Source organism: Hypanus sabinus, chromosome 28, assembly GCF_030144855.1.
Source record: "Hypanus sabinus isolate sHypSab1 chromosome 28, sHypSab1.hap1, whole genome shotgun sequence".
Lineage (NCBI taxonomy): Eukaryota > Metazoa > Chordata > Chondrichthyes > Myliobatiformes > Dasyatidae > Hypanus > Hypanus sabinus.
Window position 1 is genome coordinate 36,472,728 of NC_082733.1, and position 20,078 is coordinate 36,492,805.

The 20,078-nt window shown below is 41.2% G+C and overlaps 1 protein-coding gene across 9 annotated transcripts in view; it reads left to right on the forward strand.

The window, feature by feature from the left end:
* LOC132382584 (A-kinase anchor protein 13-like) overlaps positions 1–20,078 on the forward strand; it is a 548,542-nt gene that overhangs the window by 41,820 nt on the left and 486,644 nt on the right. For all 9 annotated transcript variants that reach the window (XM_059952931.1, XM_059952933.1, XM_059952936.1 and 6 more), the window contains exon 2: positions 2,482–2,534. The gene's annotated coding sequence lies outside the window, so the exon portion shown is untranslated. The remainder of the gene's footprint in view (positions 1–2,481; positions 2,535–20,078) is intronic.

The following is a 20,078-nucleotide window of genomic DNA, read 5'->3' on the forward strand; positions in this document are numbered from 1 at the left end:
AGAGAAACCCACGCGCCATAGAGCGAATGTATAAAACCTCATGGACAGCGGGAGGAAGGAGTTTGTACATTCTCCTCCAAAGTCCAAAGATGTACTGGTTGGTCTGTTAATTGGTTGTTGTAAATTTTTTTTTACTGCGGTTAGTATTAAATCACTGTGATTATGTTTCGTTGCACTTATACTTTGGGGAAGTTTTTATCCCCACAATTTCCCCCCAGACTTGGAGCAAAGGGGGGAAAACACAAATTGCTGAGGGACCTCAGTTTGTTGTTTTTTTTTGTTACTGTAGAATATGGAGCAGTCTCATCTCCCAGACATGACTTATTTGACTAAGAGCATGTTGGTCTGCCTCCTTTTTTATTCCTGTACCCTATTCTGGTTTCTCTCTCATCCCCTCTCTTGTCACCAGCTCATCTTCTTTCTTTTCCTTTCGCCTGTGGTCCACTGTCCTCCCCTGTCAGAATCCTCCTCCTTCAGCCCTTTACCTTTTCCACCTATCACTTCCCAGCTTCTTACTTCATCCCGCCTGCCTTCACTTATCACCTTTCAGCTTATATTCTACCCCCCCCCCCCATCTTATTCAGGCTTCTTCCCCTCTTCCTCTCCAGCCCTGATGGAGGGTCTCGGCCTGTCTATTGCCCACAGATGCGACCTAACTTTGAGTTCCTCCTGCAATTTTGTATGTGTTCCTCTGTCAGAATGTTGTTCTGTCAAGTAACCATTGCCCGATGAGACTCGGATGTTGAACTTGGATATATAATCCCTGTGGTTGGGTCAGATTTGGATTGGTCAGGTGGTGGCTAAAATTGAATTGAATTGACTTTATTACTTGCATCCATCATATACATGAGGAGTAAAAATCTTTACATTGCTTCTGTCTAAATATGCAATGTGCAATTTGTAGCAATTTATAATAGTATGTACAACGGGACAGTCAATATAACATAGAAATACAGTTGTATCGGCATGAATTATTCAGTCTGATGGCCCGGTGGAAGAAGCTGTCCCGGAGCCTGAGCATTTCTCTAGTGTTAAGTGCCATTCTAAAGGGTGCATGATCTCTGCTGGTGCTTAAATGCTGCACAATGCTTTGCACTCGTTAATATATCTCCTCAATGTGAAACATTTTTGTATTTAAAAGCTATGTGTTGTTCCCAAAATTCTGAACATTTACTTCTCAAATACTTTGGCAACGTGGGCTGACTGTCCTGGAATTGGAGATGACACACAAGCCCAGAAGATAATTAATAATAAATCAGGCAAATTCTGATAGTCATTTGAGTAGGCTGAAGTCAATATTGAGTTTTAGAGGAATTTCAGTTGCTTCTCAAATGATCAACAAATTGGGTCCTGTACTGAGTTTTTGGTCCCACTGAAAATTCGGTAAACTTCAGTAGTGCCTACAGTGAGCTGCGATTTCACGTGCCTTGCGATATTTACTGAATCATTTAGCAGATCAATGCCATTCCTTCTATAGTGTATAGTCACCCCAAGGGGCCAAATGAATGGCAACAGTACTGTAGTCACAAAAAAAATAATCAGAATCGGGTTTATTATCACTGACGGATATGGAATTTGTTGTGTAGTGGCTGCAGTACAGTGCATCATCATCACTATGCGCTGTGTTGCATGTTACATGAGTGATCAGGGTCTATGACTGTGATTATTCTTGGCAATTTTTTTTCTCTACAGAAGTGGTTTGCCATTGCTGCCTTCTGGGCAGTGTCTTTACAAGATGGGTGACCCCAACCATTATCAATACTCTTCAGAGATTGTCTGCTTGGCGTCAGTGCTCGCATAACCAGGACTTGTGATGTGCACCAGCTGCTCATACGTCCATCCACCACCTGCTCCCGTGGCTTCACGTGAGCCTGATTGGTGGGGATGGGGGGGGCTACACTTTACCCAAGGGTGACCTGCAGGCTAGCGGAGGGAAGGAGCACCTTACACCTCCTTTGGTAGAGACATATCTCCACCCTGCCACTCAGTACAGTGCAAAACATTAAAAGAATACTATAAGGTGCCTTAAGGAGACAATACAACTAAATAGTACAAAAAAGCAAAATGGTGAGATTGTGACCCTTCAGAACTAGCAACTTGGCATCTTTCTTTTAAAAAGATAAATGCTGAAGAAACAGCAACGTTGCTGCCCAATGCGTTACGAATTGCAGAGCGGAACTAGCTAACTAACTAAATCATTGTGTTTTCAGTTTCCTCTATATCTTTTGTTAGCGTCTTCTGTGTGGTGTAAATTTACCTCCTAATACGCTGTTTATTTAAAGCGATGTCTGCCTTGAGTTTCAAAAGCTGCCCTTAACTTTTGCAATAAATATGCTTAGTATTTTAATCATTGTTTCTCCAATCTTCTCATTTACCCCATCCCACCCTTGCCTCTATTACCTGCTGATAGAGAGTTTGTGAGCTGTGATGACAAGTTTTATTTTGATACCGCGTTAAATTTTTTTTTTATAACTTTTGCAGATTACTGTGGACTTTGGAAGAGAAGCATCATCTGTCTGGTGATTTTGCATCGAGTAAGTTTTTAAAATCTAACCTTCCTTTTCCCTTTCCAAGGTTAACTTTGCGCATTATTTTCTCTTGGGTTTTGGGAGTTCTGTGCATGTATTTGAGTGCTTGGTGTTGCACGTGGTTGGTCTGTATTGATAATAGGCTATAATTACCACTTGGAGGAAGCAGGGCATCTGCATGCTCTTTGGGCAGTGAACAGCTGCAATAATCTGGGCTGCTTTTCCTCAACATAGTCAAGGACCAATGGCACTTGTTATGATGCCACCATCGCCTAGGCTAAGATTAGCAAGATCTTAAAAAGAATTGGAATTGGGAAGCGCACTCTGCCTGTGGAATCTGCCGGTCAGCCGTGCCAAACTTTGATGTGAGTGGTCCCAGGTGTGAATCTGGCTGTCTCCTTGCATGCTTTCCATCTGTGCTGGGTTGAGCATTGAGCTAGCAACTCGGCCTCGTTTTTAAAAAAAAGACAACAGATAAAATGCTAAAGAAATGGCAAGCTTGCTGCCCAGGTGTGGAAAGGAACAAGAACAACAACTGCCTGTTGAATCTGGCTTGCATTTAGTAAGGTGTTGTCCGATCTGATAAGTTTACTCAGCGCTCCTTCCTTTCTGCTTGTTGCAATCTTATCAAGAGTCTACCAGCCGGTGCCTTAAATATCCAAATTCACTGTTTCCATTGACGTTTGAGGAAAAGATTAGCTTTATTTGTCATATACATTGAAACATACAGTGAAATGTACGCTTCTATCAAATCTTATCAAGAATGATTATGCTAGGGGCAGCCCACAGGTGTTGTCATGGTTCTGTCAGCAGCGTAGCGTGCCCTTACACTGCTCTTCGGAACTTTTATAATAATAAACACGGGGAGAAGTACAAATTCCTTTGGCAGCAGCTGGAATTGAATCACAATCAGTGGCCTCTGGCTGGCTCTGTAAAGTGACGCACTAGCTGCTACTCTAACACACCACTGTGGGAGACTGTTCCTCTGGGAGAAGAAATTCTACCGAATGTGCAGTAAATAGTTGACCCTTATTTTCAGCAAGTGACATCCCTGCCTCCACAGTTCCAGATTCTCCCCTGAGGCACCATCCTCTGCTTTGAGATTTTCTCACTCAACAGCAGTGGACATTAATGCACTCAGGCCTACACGGTCTGTCCTTCCCTTGTAAATTAATTCACTCACTTTGGCTGTTGTTTCTGTAACCCTCCTCTGAATTTTATCCAATCCATGAACATCCATCCTTGAGATTAATGCTGTAAGCGGTACTTTACTCGTGATCTCGCTGATCTCGTGGGGAAGGCTTCGGGAGTAAATCCTGAGGTGAAAAATCCAGAGCTGGAGTCCCTAAGGCTTGATTTCGTTGATTTCGATGCTGACTGGCAACTCCTGTGATGCTACTGGTGCCAAATTGTATTGGTCTCTGTCATTCCTTTGGGTTCATCAGATGTGTGGAGTGGGGAGCTTACTACGCAGGCAACAGCTTGCACTCCGTATCGTACTGCCCTGCCTGCCTCGTGCATCGAGACAGCTAGGATGCAACATCCATGGTCAACCCTGTCCGACAGAGGCCTCATCAATCTCCGCTTTTTCATATATTCTGTTCCATAGAAATAAATAGCAAGATGCTGTTGGCTTTTCTGAATGTTTGCTGTACCTGTCTATAGATTTTGGTGAATCAGGTACTGTGAAATGTGTGGCTCATAAGTGAAAAGTGGTTCTTTGCAATGTAAGATGGCTTAATGCAATGTTTTTTTAGCTCTTAATATACTGGCTCTTATTGGCTTACACCAAATATTTTAGGAACAGCTTCTGTCATCTTCTTCCCCTCCACTATCAGATTTCTGAACAGGCAATCAACCAACCCATTGTCACACTGAGTTTTGGTGAGGGCTACATGTCCATGTGAAGGCTTGGACTTTACTTTTATTGTCACCAAACAATTGATACTAGAGTGTACAATCATCACAGCGATATTTGACCCTGCAGTTTACGCTCCCTGAAGTACAAATCGAAGTAAATATAATAAAAATTTAAATTAAAAATCATAATTAGAAAATAGAAAGGGGAAAGTAAAGTAGTGCAAGTCAGGTCTGGATATTTGGAAGGTACGGCCCAGATTTGGGTCAGGATCCATTCAGCAGTCTTATCACAGTTGGAAAGAAGCTGTCCCCAAATCTTAAAAGATTACATGTAGGCCATGGTAGCATATTTAGTGCAAAGGTGTTTATTGCGTGTCAGAGGTTAAAGAAATAGAAAATGTGCAAAGATGTTTACAGTAGAGAAAATGGCAAAATAACACAAATGACAATAGAGAAAATACAGATAAATGCCATAGACCTTTAGGACTACAGCTCCAAACACCAATCCGAAGTAGTACATCTCACCTTACCACACCCTGTCTCCCTCTTCACTTACACCAAAATGAGCCTTCAAGTAGGAGGAAAAGGGATAGTCCATTCTTTGGAATGTGGGAGGAGTTGTTACCATGAGCCTGAACAATTACACAATCACCAAAACATGAGATTTCACATCCTTGTGCACAATCACAGATGTCCACAATAAGATCACAGATACAATGTGCAGCAAAATCATTCGACATCTTCCAGGAGCCAGCACTCTTCCCCATCCCCCAAAATGAACTCTTTTCCTGAGCCTGCATTGAGCACGTGCCACCACAAACCGGCACCTTTTTTTTTGAAGACGCCCCACCCATCAGTCAGGCTTCCCCCCCGAAAACTGGAGGCAACAACTAACGCATTTAAGAATGCCACTGTCCTAGAGTGTGAAAGTACAAATAAAAGAGTGCATTCTACGTGTTAGCCTAACGTGTGCTCCCGATAAGCAGAACTTCAGCCCTGCTGGACGGGGCTAATGAGAATTACGGGGCTATGGGTGTTGGCAGGGGAGAGCAGGAAGGAAGAAATCACTTGTGGTAAACCTGTTCTGTCACACCCATGAACGCTACCTCACCAATTTTTACTCTATTTTTTATATACGTATGACGAAGGGCATTCATGATGGATCCTGCTTTGTTGAGGCACACCCCCACCACTGATCCACTTCGAACACAATGTTTTAGGAGCAGCTTCTTCCCCTCCACCATCAGATTTCTGGACAGTCCATGACCCATGAAAAACTACCTCAGTATTTTGCTCTCTTGCAATATTTGTATTTCTTATTGTAACTTACTATATTTATATATGGCACTGCACGGCTGCCACAGAACAAACAAATTTCTTGACATTTGCCAGTAATATTAAACCTGCTTCTGATTGGTTATTATGTTAGAGTCCTATTCATTAAAAAGAAATTGATTTAGTACATGGAATTGAATTAGTTGGATCTGTTAGTAGTGAATACATTAATATTTTTAGTGGGCTTTTTATATAAACTGTCCCTGGGTATTCTGGCCTCTTATCCCACTGGAGTTAACTCAAAAGATGCTGCCTGGTTGTAACAAATGGAGCTGGGTAATTAATCATGGGGTATGATGTTTCTTGCAATAATTGTATTTCGTAGATAGTCTCAGGTTCCATCGTCATGTAGAAGTGCAATTTAAGGTGTGTCGGTAGAGAAATATTTCAATAAATGAGCCTTAAGTGTCTCGTCTTCTAATTATTCATTGTGAGTACAAACAATAGAAGTTATCCTATGTACTTGTTTTTGTGTTTTTAATGTTCTGCATCAGATCTGGAGTAACAATTATTTTGTTTTCCTTTACACTTGTGCCCTGGATATTAAACAATCTTGATATGTTACTTCCCTGAGACTTCGTTTAAGTTGTTACTTTTCTATAACTTTAATTACAGAAAAACTTCAGACCCACTTCCAAGTTGCATGCAATCTTTCCACTCCTGAATAGGTTTTCAGCACTTTCATAAGAATAAATGGAAAGCATTGGTTGGTAACAGGTTTGGAACAAGAATGTCAGAGGAATGAGTTTAGATGTAAATGACGGTTCACAAAGTTGACTTGCAGCAGAGACACCAGCATTATGTGTAAGGTAATTGGATTAATATTAGTAATGAAATAATATCACAACAGGTAAGAGTTTTTCTACATTAATGGAATAAATAGGCCAATTGCTGGTTAGGCTAACGGTTGTCCATCCCTTGCCCACTTTGAGAAGGCTGTGTTGTGATACCTTGAATCCATCGGAATTATTTGGCACAAGCAATTGGCTTGATAGGACACTTCATGTGGTTCAAAATACATTTATTACCAAAGGTGTGTTTATGCAACGTTGAGATTCATCTCCTTACAGGCAGTCATTTTTTTTACAAAAAACTCAGAGCCCAATTGGAAAAAAAAGACTGTCAAACGCCCAAAGTGCAGTGAAGATTTAAACAAACCATGCAAACAATAAATTCAGTCAAATAGCATTCTGAACTGAAGTCCACAAAGATTCCGTACACAGGCCCTTTAGTTAAGGGCAGAGCTGAGTAAAGTCCCGCCACTGTCTGTAAGGAGTTTGTACGTTCAGCCTGTGACCGTGTGTTCTTCCAGATGCTCCGGTTTCCTCCCACAGTCCAAAGTCATACAGGTTGGTAGGTTGATTGGTCAGTGTAAATTAGTCATTGTCCTGTGGTTAGGCAGCAATTAAATTGGGGAATTGCAAGGTGGCACAACTCGAAGGGCTGGAAGGGCCTATTGTATGCTGTATCTCAATAAATAAATAATGAACTTGGTGGAGCAGCAAGCTGAATTGACCCATCCCTCATTCAACCATGATGGTACAAGTCTTCAGTTACATAGACCAAGTCAAAGGTAAAGAACGTAACTGAGCTGTGTGTATTCGTTCTTTAGAAATGTAGAAAACCTTCAGCACAATACAGGCCCTTCGGCCCACAATGCTGTGCCAAACATGTGCTTACTTTAGAAATTACCTAGGGTTACCCATAGCCCTCCATTTTTTCTAAGCTCCATGTACCTATCCAGGAGTCTCTTAAAAGACCCTATCGTATCTGCCTCCCACCACTGTTGCTGGCTCGCTATTCCCTGCACTCACCATTCTTTGCTTTAAATAAAAAACTTACCCTGACATCTCTGTACCTACTTCCAAGCACATTTAAAACTGTGCCCTCTTGTGTTAGCCATTTCAGCACTGGGAAAAAGCCTCTGGCTATCCACACGATCACTGCCTCTCATTATCTTATACACCTCTGTCAGGTCAGCTGTCATCCTCTGCCACTCCAAGGAGAAAAGGCTGAGGTCACTCAACCTATTCTCATAAGGCATGCTCCCCAACCCAGGCAACATCCTTGTAAATCTCCTCTGCACCCTTTCAATAGTTTCCACATCCTTCAAGTAGTGAGGCGATCAGAATTGAGCACAGTACTCCAAGTGGTGTCTGACCGGAGTCCTATATAGCTGTTACATTACCTCTCGTTCTTGAACTCAATCCCACAGTTGATCAAGGTCAATGCACTGTATGCCGCCTTAACCACAGAGTCAACCTGCGCAGCATCTTTGACTGTCCAATGGAGTTGGACCCCAAGATCCCTCTGATCCTCCACACTGCCAAGAGTCTTACCATTAATACTATCTTCTGCCATTATATTTGACCTACCAAAATGAACCACCTCACACTTATCTGGGTTGAACTCCACCTGCCACTTCTCAGCAAAGTTTTGCATCCTATCAATGTCCAACTGTAACATCTGACAGCCCTCCACACTATCCACAACACCCCCAACCTTTGTGTCATCAGCACTAACCTATTCCTCATCCTGGTCATTTATAAAAATCACAAAGAAAAGGGATCCCAGAATGGGCAAACCAATTCTGGATTCACAAAGCAAGGCCTCCATGGATTCCATGCCCCCTTACTTTCTCAATAAGCCTTGCATGGGGTACCTTATCAAATGCCTTGCTGAAATCTATATACACTACATCTACTGCTCTTCCTTCATCAATGTGTTTAGTCACATCCTCAAAAAATTCAATCAGGCTTGTAAGGCGCGACCTGCCTTTGACAAAGCCATGCTGACTATTCCTAATCCTATTATGCCTCTTAAGATTCTTTCCATCAACTTAACAACCACTGAAGTTATTAACATTGCTGGTTTTTCATTCCAGATTTATTTCATTTTCATGGAAAGGTTAATGTCACTGAAGTCCCTTCTCTACATTAGTGATCTAGTAGCAGAAACATTTGAGGCACAGTATTCCTGCATTGTGGATTTGGGGTGAGCCTACTACGAGCCAGGGCTAGAATAGATGTGATGAGCTGAATGACTTCTATTTGCGTGTGCTGGTAACATCAAGATAGTTTTTGTTTACTTTGATGTTATAATGATAAGATTTTTAATTTTTTGTGCTGCGTTATCCTGAATGCCCTGTACTGATCCCTTTCTGCAACAGTGACAACAATGTCTAATTTGGTTCCTCTGTGACACTGCTCATGGTGGTCCAGCTCTTACACCCACTATTTCATGAGAAATTTAAGAGAAGGTTAATAGTGTATTTGATGGTGTGCCAACATGTGGTGACACGAATTTGGCTAAGAGCCTATAAGAAAAATTTGGCGCAAACTCTTACTGATTAAAAAAAACAGAAGATGTTGCACACATTCAACAGGCCGGGCAGCATCTGTGGAAAGAAAAACAGTTGAAGTTTAAGGTCTGGAATCCTTTATCAGAACCGTGAAGGAGAAAAACAAGTTGGGTATCACGATGTTCATTAAGGGACTAAGTTCAACATGGTATTGGTTTGGCATGATAGTATAGTGGTAATGTATTACAGCACCGGCATCCTGGTTAATTCCCACCACCGTCGGTGGTCCCAGTGCAGGTCGATGGGTGTGGGTGCTTTAAATGGTTTGGCACTGACTAGATGGGCCTGAGGGCCTCTTTTTGTGCTGCACTTTGCTATGACTGTATGACGCCATCTGTGAGGAGTTGGTACATCCTCCCCCATGATGGCATGGGTTTCCATCGAGTGCTCTGGTTCCCTTCGCATTCCAAAGGCCTTGTAGGTTAGTAGGTTAATTGGTCACATGGGTGTAATTGGTTCAGAGTGGGCTTGCTTGGCAGGAAGGGCTGTTTATCATGCTGTATCTCTAAATAAAACAACTAACTCTGGCAATATCTGTGAGAATTGTTAGTATACTTGTTCTCATATTGTATTGTTTATCTCTTTATCTCCTGGAGAAGGGACTGTAATGACGTCTTTGGTGGATGGCTGTGATCTGTGCTCGCTGCTGCTCAACAATTACCAGCATTTTATTTTTATTTGGAGCAGTCTCTGAGCAGCGCCCTCCTGCAGCCACCGATTTAACCCGAGACTAATAACAAGACAATTTACAATGACCGATTAACTTACCAACATCTACGTCTTAGGACTGTGGGAAGTCGGAGCACCCGGAGGAAACCCATAGGCACACAGGTTTGAATGTGCAAACTTTTGTTACAAAGTTCGCTGGAAGTGAACTCTGAACTCTGACACTCCAAGCTGTATTAGGTTCGAGCTAATCTCTGTGCTGCCTTGTTGTGGGAAATCAGTGAGGGCCTCAATTATTTTTGTGTAAAACATTTAAGATCTTGTCATAAACACAAACGATCCTGCAGATGCCGGAAATCCAGAGCAGCGCAGGCAAAATGCAGGAGAATTCGGCAGGTCCCGCAGAATCTCTGGAAATGAATAAGTAGTTGACGTTTCAGGCTGAGTCACTTTATCAGGGCTTTGTCAAATTGAGCTGTTGGAAAATATTGCATGTAAATGGTACCAATTCTAGATGAGCAGATTGCACTTGCAGTAAGTTTAAATTTTATAGTAGTACCGAGCTCTTGACTAGTTGATTTTTGATTACGCTGCACCCCAATCACCCCAACACTGAATCACAACCTATGGGCTCACATTCAAGGACTCTAAAACTCATTCTCAATATTTATTATTTATTTTACTTTTTAAAAACTTTAGTATTTGCCCAATTTGTGGTTTTTTTTTGCACATCGATTGTTTGCCCTATTTGCATGTAGTTTTGTTTTTGATTTCTTTGAATACCACAAGAAAATGAAGCTTTTATAGTATTTCGTGACACACATGTACTTTGATAATAAATTTACTGTGAACTTTGAGTGCACGGTGTTTATTGGTTGGTGGTTTTCTGCTGTACAGAACCTCCTGACTCATTCTGCTAAAGCCCAGTTGTCTACATGGCAACTTGTGGTTCATCAGCTTTCGTGATTTCCTACACTTTCTAGCTGTTGGCGTGGAGTTCTTTATCAATTACAGTGAGTTCATGTTTGAAACTGAATTCTGTTTGGTTTAATGACAAATGCTGTTAATTAGCTGAGGTATGGATTGATGTAATTGATGTTGGCCTGGAGTTAGAAGAGCAGGTGTTCCGCTTGCAACTCTGTTCTTTGCCTCTTATCTCTTCTGCATCACTTCTCTCCTATCTCAGCTCTGTGGCCATTTCAAACACCTTTTTACGTGCAGTTCATTATCCTGTTCAAACAGTAACAATATCTCGTAGCTATCTTTTTAAAATCGTCATTTCCTTTCAAGTTCAAGTTTATTGTCATTCAACTGTATAGATGTATGCAGCTAAATGATAAAATGTTCCTCCGGGTCAAGATGCAGAACACAGTACATATACCACATACAGTACATAAAGCAATGTTAACACAATAATGTTAACAGATTTTAAAAAAGTATTCTCTAGAGTACAAGTGGACATAAATTGCATATGATAATTAGATAAATACGCAAGAGTACTGTTGCTGTCATAAGTAATGTGTGCTGGGTGGTAGCTCTTTTCCTTCATCAAGAAGCTCCAGTTTAATGGCCCTTTTTGTTTTTGCTCTCTCCTCTTTCATCCTTCACTGTAGACCATATGTAGCCATGTCATTGACTTTTGACATTGATGGAAAAGCCTCCAAAAAGTGCTGGATGCATCCCAGTCCATCACAGGAAAAACACTCCCACCATTGAGCACATCTACAAGGAGTACTGTCACAAGGCAGCATCCATCATCAAAGACCCCCCATTCCATGCTTTCTTCTCCCTGCTGCCATCTGGGAGGAGGTACAGGAGCCTTGGGTCCCACACCTCTAGGTTCAGGAACAGTTATTACCTTCAACCATCAGGCTCCTGAAACAGAATTGATAATTTCACTCACCTCAAACCTGAACTGATTCCACAACCTATAGGCTCACTTTCAAGGACTCTACAATTTGTGTTCATGGAATTATATATTTAATTGTATATATTTTTTAATTTGCATGGTTTGTCATTAGCGTATTTTGTCAGAATCAGGTTTAATATCACCGGAATATGTCATGAAATCTGTTAACTTTGCGGAAGCAGTATGTGATATGGGGGAAAAACACTGAATTACATTAAGTGCGTGTGTTAAATAGTTAAAATGTGTAGTGTGAAAACAGAAATTTAAAAAATGTAGTGAGGTAATGTTCATGGGTTCAATGTCCATTTAGAAATTTGATGGCAGAGGGGAAGAAGCTGTTTGTGTAAAGTTTTTCATTGATTCTATTGTATCTCTTTGTTCTACTGTAAGAATGTATCTCGGGTGGTATATGGTGATGTATTTTGTTAATAAATTTACTTTGAATTGTGAACTTTTTTGTTACTAAATGTTCAGGGTGAGAATTCCAGAAGTAGAACCTCTAACCATCATACCAAAAACAATAGTGTTGCAATTAAAACTGTTGACCTGGAAGAGGTCGGAGATGGGGAGATTTGGAATAAGGATGAGAATCTTAAATGTCAAACTGCAGCTGGGTTGGGAGCAAGTACTGGATAATTAATATTTGCTTGTTAATTGAATTCTGACAGTCATTTTTAATTGCTTGCAGTAACTAATTGAACAAAATTGTTGCACATTATAGTTTATCCACCCTATATCAGTCCTAGTTGACTGATGGTAGAAACCTGTTACATGATTGCCTTTTGTGATGCATATTTTGGCAATTGATTGGGGGAAAAATCCTTGAGTTTTCAAAGCTAACATATAACATGTCAAGTAAAGTAATTGAAGGCAGAATTTCTCCACTCTAAACTTTCATTTCCAAGGTACAAGACCTTCAGATGTGTTTAATGAAAAGCACTCAGTCTGACAAATCTAGTAAACTTCCTGCAATAGTTTAAACTATATTTCTTTGTTTACACCAGCAGATGTCCAGAGTTATGGATGGGCCAGTTGAGTTTGTCAGCTGTGAAAGTTTGTTGCTGCATTTCAGAGGTTAGAGGTTGCCCTTTCCTGAAGCTTTTAAGTGCAATTCCCAAACTACTTTGAGTTTGGGAGCTGCAGTTGTGCTTGTAGGTTAGCAGGAAAGAGCTAACATGAATTAGTTGAAAATGTATTTTCTGACATTACAAATAATCAGAGCCTCTGATGTTTTCCGCAAAGTAATATGTTACAAGTGAACATCACATTTAATGTGAAACCTTTTGAATCGAAGATTAACGAAGAGTAAAAGGTGAAACAAGTATTTTTCCCCTTAAGTGTCACCCTAATGCTCAAATCTTTCTGTGCTTCCCTGCATTTTTATTTATTTGAGATAACAGCATGGAACATGCCCTCCATGGCTTGACGTGCTGGCTACTCAGAAATCCCCCAATTTAATCCTAGGCACATCACAGAACCATTTACAATTACCGATTAACCTAATAATCAGTACATCTTTGGACTGTGTGTGGAAACCCAGAGGGAACCCACAAGGTCACAGGGAGAATGTTCAAAGTCCTTACAGGTAGTGGTGGGAATTGAACACGGGTCTCCTGTGCTGTAAAGTGTAGTGCTAACCACTGTTAACACACTGCCCTTATCGTACCTAAATCGGACAGTGTAGTTTTGCTGTGTATAGATGTTTAAAAACAGCTTGACATTCCCATAGTCTACCATGCTTCAAAGATATGTCACAACAGATTGCAAAGAGAAATGGGACTCTGGTGATAGTTTGGGGATGGATGGGTGAAGAAAGATTGAAGATATTGCTCAGTGAGATGATATGTCAGCATGGACAAGTAGACTGAAGAGCTTTTTCCCTTTCTCTATGACTCTGTTCCTGAAGGTTGGAAAAAAAGTTGTATTTATTGGATGTTTGTGAGTTTTAATACTTCTCAATGCTGTACTTTTATAATTTTTCCAACAGCTATTCACTGTTATAGTCACATTTCTCTGTTTGGTGTGAAACCTTGAATTACTCACCCCTGCAAGCTTGGTACTGATTCCTTCCAATATTCTCCAGAGAAATTCAGAGAAAGCTTTGTGCCTAATTTTTAGACTTTTCTTTTGAAGGTAAAGTCTTAGATGAATGGTACTAAGTCCATTACTCATCCCTATATGGAGAAGAACAAAGTGATTTGGTGCTGTGTTTGACTCCCAAATTGAGATTCAGGTTTTTAAATCTGTGCTCATTTCCAGCCGTGTCACGTTCCTCTATATATCTTAATTCATAGAATTGGCTGTACCATCATTTCTGGTTTTGCTCTCCATAAATCCTGGCATGATAGTGGATGCTGCCGCTGAGGTCAAAACATCCTTCAGGTCTTGCTCTGCCTTTTCCCCAGGCTGGTTCCCAGCTAAGCAAGGATAAGTGTGCAAAAGCTCTTAAATGCCCCATGGACTTCTCCAGACCGATCTGTTCTCCTGAGGTATCTGAGCATCTCCAGTTTCCCCTCCATCGTGTGAATTTAATCAATTGAGTTTTTGTACATTATCTCCAATATCTCTCATTCCTTTATCATTTAATAAACCATTAGTCCTAGGTGGAAAATCTCATGATTAAAAACAGGAAAAGTGCAAGGAGTTCAGCTGGTGTGTGGCCAACATTATGCCTTTAGTCAACTGTTCAACAAATGATTAATAGGTGATTCCCTCTTTTCCTTTTTTTAATACCTTGTTGTGACCAAATAGGCAATGATGTTTATCTGATTAGTCACGATAACTTTGTACACTGAAATATGTTGACTCAATGATAAGGTATGATAAATGCATTATGTATTTGGAATGTGCTACACCTGTTTAAATACAGTGGTACACGTTCTTCTTTGTACCCAATTTCTAGCTTACAAAACCTCCAGGAGAAAACTTGGCATTCAAATAAAAACTGGACTGTCGGTTTCTAAAAGTGGTAGAAGGCACTGGTTAGACTGCATTAGTAAAACTGCTTATATCTTCCCTTGTCATGTCCTCTCCTACAAAAAAAAAATCAGTTTAGAGTTTGACTATGAGACCATGAAACAAAGGAGCAGGAAATGTCCATCAAATCTCCTCTGCCATTCCATCATGGTTGATATATTTTACCCCGCAATCTCATTCTCCTCCCTTCCTTCTGTAAACTTTGACACTTTTACTTTCAAGAAACCCATCAACCTCAGCTTTAAATATACCCAGTGGCTTGGCCTCCACAGCTGCCTGTGGCAAAGAATTCCATGGATTCACTACCCTCTGGCTAAAGAGGTCCCTCCTGTTTTGTTCTTGAGGGACGTCTACTATTCTGAATCTGTGCCGGAGGTTTGTGTTTTCGGATTTAAGGATCTCTGGTGAGTTGGTTTTATAATTTGGTTAGGTGTGGAGAGAAGAAAATGTATTCTGAGTACTTGAGCCACCCCTGAATTGAACTGCCCTGATGAAAATGATCATTTTAGTATTCTTCATTCCTTGAAGTCGATTATGTATGATGAAGCCAGACTGTAAATGAAATAAAGTAGGTTATCTGAAAAAGTACTCTTTTTACTCCAGTCTAATTGCTTCCTTCCTGCCATGTGGTTTTCTTCCCTTACTAATGGAGTATATAATCATACAGATTGCTTATCTCAGTCAGCTCCATCATGGGCACTAGCATCTCCAGCATCCAGGACACCTTCAAAAGGTGATGCCTCAAGAAGGCAGCGTCATCATTAACCCCCATCACCCAGAATAGGCTCACTTCTCATTGCTGCCATCATGGAGATACAATAGCTTGAAGACATGCACTCAACATGTCATGGACAGCTGCTTCCCCTCTGCTGTCAGATTTCTGAGTGGACAATGAACTCATGAACACTACCTCAGTACTTTTTCCTCTCTTTTTGCACTATTAATTTTCTTTTTCATATATATACATACTGTAATTTATCATTTTTATTATGATTGCACAATACTGCTGCCACAGAACAACACATTTCAGAACATGTGCTAGTGATATTAAATCTGATTCTAAAAATTAATGTTCAAGAACAGACAAAATTTGATGGTTATCCCTGACCTTTGATTATAGGTATTCTGCTCTCCTCTCAGTTCTTTATATCACCAGCCCACCCCAATTCCCCCAACTAATTTTCCTCCCTTTCTCGCTGCAAATGCTGTTTTGCAAATTCAAAGCAATTGCAGCAGAGATCACTGAGGTATTATGTCAGAACTTCATGTTTCAGCAGAAGCTTTCTTATAGTGATCTCATTTCCATACACCTTCCATCACTTCGTGTTCTCCATTTCCCCTTTTTAAAAATCTCCTAATCCTTGCTTCAATGGTGATCTGAGATAATGCATTCTGTACTTCTAACAATTCTGCGTGGGAGGGATTCCTCTAATTTCCCTTTTAAATTTTTCTCAAATAATCATGAGTTGATGGCTCCTGCTACTAATTCATCAACCAGCTGGCAAAATCTTTCACTAACTACCCTCCCAAAACGATTATGTTGAACATCTGTTGGGTTTCTCCTTGAACTTCTCACTTCCCTCTTCCGGGGGATGGGGGTGGGGAGTCTGAAAAAGCGCAATTTTCTCCTTGTGGTTTTGTAACAGAGCATGGTATCATAAATTCTTTCTTTGGATTGTGACATCCCTGTTATGCAATCCTCAGAACTGTATACATTCCCACTGTGGCTCAACTAATGACAAATTCACACAGCTCTGGGCCTGTACTCACTGGAGTTTAGAAGAATGGGAGGGGGTGTTTGTGATTTCATTGGAACCTATTGAATACTGAAAGACCTAGTTAGTGGATGTGGAGAGGATGCTTCTGAAAGTGGGTGGGTCTAGGATAAGAGGGCACAGTGTCAGAGATGTAGGACATCCCTTTAGAACAGAAATGTGGACTAATTCCTTTAGCCAGAGGGAAGTGAATCTGTGGATTGCCACAGACAGCTGTGGAAGCCAAGTCATTGGGCATATAAAGCAGAGTTGGATAGGTTCTTGATTAGACAGGGGATCAAAGGGTATGGGGAGAAGGCAGGGGAGTGGGGATGACTGGAAGAATTGGATCAGTCCATGATGGAATGGCAGAGCAAACTTGATGGGCTGAATGGCCTACTTCTGCTCCTATGTTTCGTGGCCTTATGAAAGGGAGAATAAATCGGTCCTGGAGGAGCAAATCTAAATGAATGGCATAATTCCGCTCCTATGTCCTATAGTCTCACATAAAATCAAATTATTTTGTATTCTATGTATCCTGTTTGTCATTTGCATCTCCAGCAGTATCTTCTAAATATCTGTAAACCACCTGGATCCTCTTGAGATTTTCTCAGTTCAGATTAAGAAGGTGCCTGCTGCTGTCCAAACGGAATGTTTTGTATTCGTAACTTGTGCTTGTGAGCTGTTAGAGTGTCAGTGGGTTTGAGGTGTCATCACTGAAGCAAAGTGATTGGCATCCCTTTCCCAATTGCTGTCAATGTCACTTCTTCCCCCGTGTATGTGTTCACGGTGACACAGATGAGACTGACTGCACACAATTTATTCACTGTAGTTTCATTTCCAGCTCTTTGTCATTGTCCGTAATCTGCAGGACTGTGCAAAAGTCTTGGGTGTTACATATTTTCCCAGCCATGATTTCCCCTCTTCCTGCCCCCTTCCCAATGTCAATCCATGATGGAGACCCATATCAGAATCAGGTTTATCATCAGTTAAAAATCTTAGGCACCTTAGCTAGATATATTGTATGTGCCTCAGACTTTTGCACAATTCTGTACTACCGTACTATGGAATAACTGTGTTCAATAGTTTATTCTTCGCCACAGTTAGTACAAGCATAAATCTGACAATATTTTGATTTTCTGCCTGTCCTAGGGATGGAAGGGTGTGTGTTAGTGTTGAGAGTAGTAGGATGTCCTTTTAGAACAGAAATGATGAGGAATTTCTTTACCAGAGAAGTATAGATTCTTCATTGGTCAGGGCCTGCAGGGATATGGGGAGAAGGCAGGCAATTGGGGCTGGGAGGGAAACGTATCAGCCATGATGGAGCAGACTCAACGGGCCAGATGTCCTCATACTGCTCCTATATTTTATGGTTTTATGGGAAAGGGGTTTGTTTCAGTTGTCTTCTGTTGCTATTGTGTTGAACACTGTGGACATGTTACGTTGGCACTGGAATGTGTGCCAACACCTTTGTGCTGCCCCAGCATGTCCTCGGGTGCATCGGTTGTTAACACAAACAACGCATTTCACTGTTTCAACCTGTGTTTGATAAATCTGAATTTCCATATGAGCAGAGAAAATTTCAGAGTGCCACATGACAAGAAAAAATTTGTTTTGATCTCCAACTGTTTTTCTTCAATCGCCATTAGTACCCTTTTCCTCCAACTGTCCTGCAAAGGTTTCTGTGTTCCTTTCTCCAGTGTTTGCATGGGGTTTATCTTTGAACTGCTTCTGATCTGTCTTGTTGGTTGGCCTCTCGTTGAGTAGTACTGTTTGACACTAAGTTACGGTCGTGGAGAATTGGTATCTGGGCAATTGGACTCCGTCAATACTGGCTGATGGTTACTGGAAACTTGAGCGAGAAGCCTCAGACACTGAGGACAAATGGAAATTGTCAATAAAACATTTTTTAATTTAGTTGGACGATTGCAAAGCATCAGCACCGTTGTGCAATTAAATGCATTAAATTCAATTAAGGTTAATTTCTTGTTTCTCCAAATTCCTACGTGATACTAGTCTGAAATTATATTTTTGTTCAGCTTCAAGCGGTCTGTCATAACAAAAAAAAATTTCTGGGGAAGCAACACTTTCGGGAAAAAAATTGCTGTCCTTTGACGTGTCCCATGATCTTGATAATGCATTTTTTTTAAAAGAGGAAAACTTTTAAAGTGCAGTACTCTATTGTCCTCAGGTGCCATGTAGTGGCTTCATCTGTATCCTTGTGTTAACAGCCTCTTTTGCCACCCCATGCTGGCTGTGCCTTATGAATTCTAGTTTACCTGCTGCTAAATGTGTCGAGCTTCTGCAGAAAGTGGAGCCAAGAAAAGCAGCCCATTAGAGGGGCTCTTAAACGCCGTCCCTTGACACATCCTGGTAAACAATGCTAATGGCTGCTAAAATACAAATGTGCTGGAAAGGCACAGCAGGTGGAATTGCTTTGGAGGGGAAGATGGTTAGCATTTCAAGCTGGGTCCCTTCTGCAAGAAGGTTTTTAATGAAGGGTGTCGACCTAGTGTTCTGGTTCAAATGTTAATTGATTGCTGCACTTACTTCATATTCCCAGCAATTGCATTTTTTAACCAGTTCCAAAAATCCAATGGACTTTTTCTCTGCGGTTTTCATAATTTCCTTTGTAAGCAGCCTGGCAAGTTTATCATAGACACAGCAAGGGCAGTGTTCCTTCAACAAATCAGTGTAATATAACAGTGCTGAGGTGAAATCTTAGTATTAGTAGTGCTATCACTTGAGATAAATATCATGTTCTAAGGGTGTTTATTCTCTTAATGGAGAATGCCTATGAGTGACTTTTTTTAAATGTGGGGAGGTTGATGCAAGGACAGCCTCCACGTAGTTAAAAACATAGAAAACCTACAGCACAATACAGGCCCCTAGACCCTCAAAGTTGTGCTGAACATGTCGCTACCTTAGATATTACTAGGCTTAACTATAGCCCTCTATTTTTTTAAACTCCATGTACCTATCCAAAAATCTCTTAAAAGACCCTATCATATCTGCCTCCACCACCATTGCCGGGAGCCCATTCCATGCACTCACCACTCAGAGTAAAAAAAACTTGCCCCTGACCTATTCCCCAACACCTTAAACCTGTGCCCTCTTGTGGCAACCATTTCAGCCCTGGGGGGGGAAAGCCTCTGACTACCCACACGATCAATGCCTCTCATCATCTTGTACACCTCTATCAGGTCATCTCTCATCCTCCGTCACTCCAGGGAGAAAAGGCCAAATTCACTCAACCTATTCTCATAAGGCATGCTCCCCAATCCAGGCAACATCCTTGTAAATCTCCTCTGCACCCTTTCTATGGCTTCCACGTCCTTCCTGTAGTGAAATGACCAGAACCACCACAGTACTCCAAGTGGGGTCTGCCCAGGGTCCAGTATAGCTGCAACATTACCCCTCGGCTCCTAAATTCAAATCCACAGTTAATGAAGGCCAATACACCGTACGCCTTAACCGCAGAGTCCACCTGCGTAGCAGCGTTGAGAGTCCTATGGACGCAAACCCCAAGATCCTTCTTGGCAGATCAGGGTCCAGTTACACGGAATCTATGATAACTGAGGACACTTTACTGCTGCAGCCTTCCTCCACCTTCACTGCCATTGTGATGTATCATCATCATCATCTGCCAGCTCTGCTGTTAAGGTCTTTGTTGGATCACAATTTGTCTG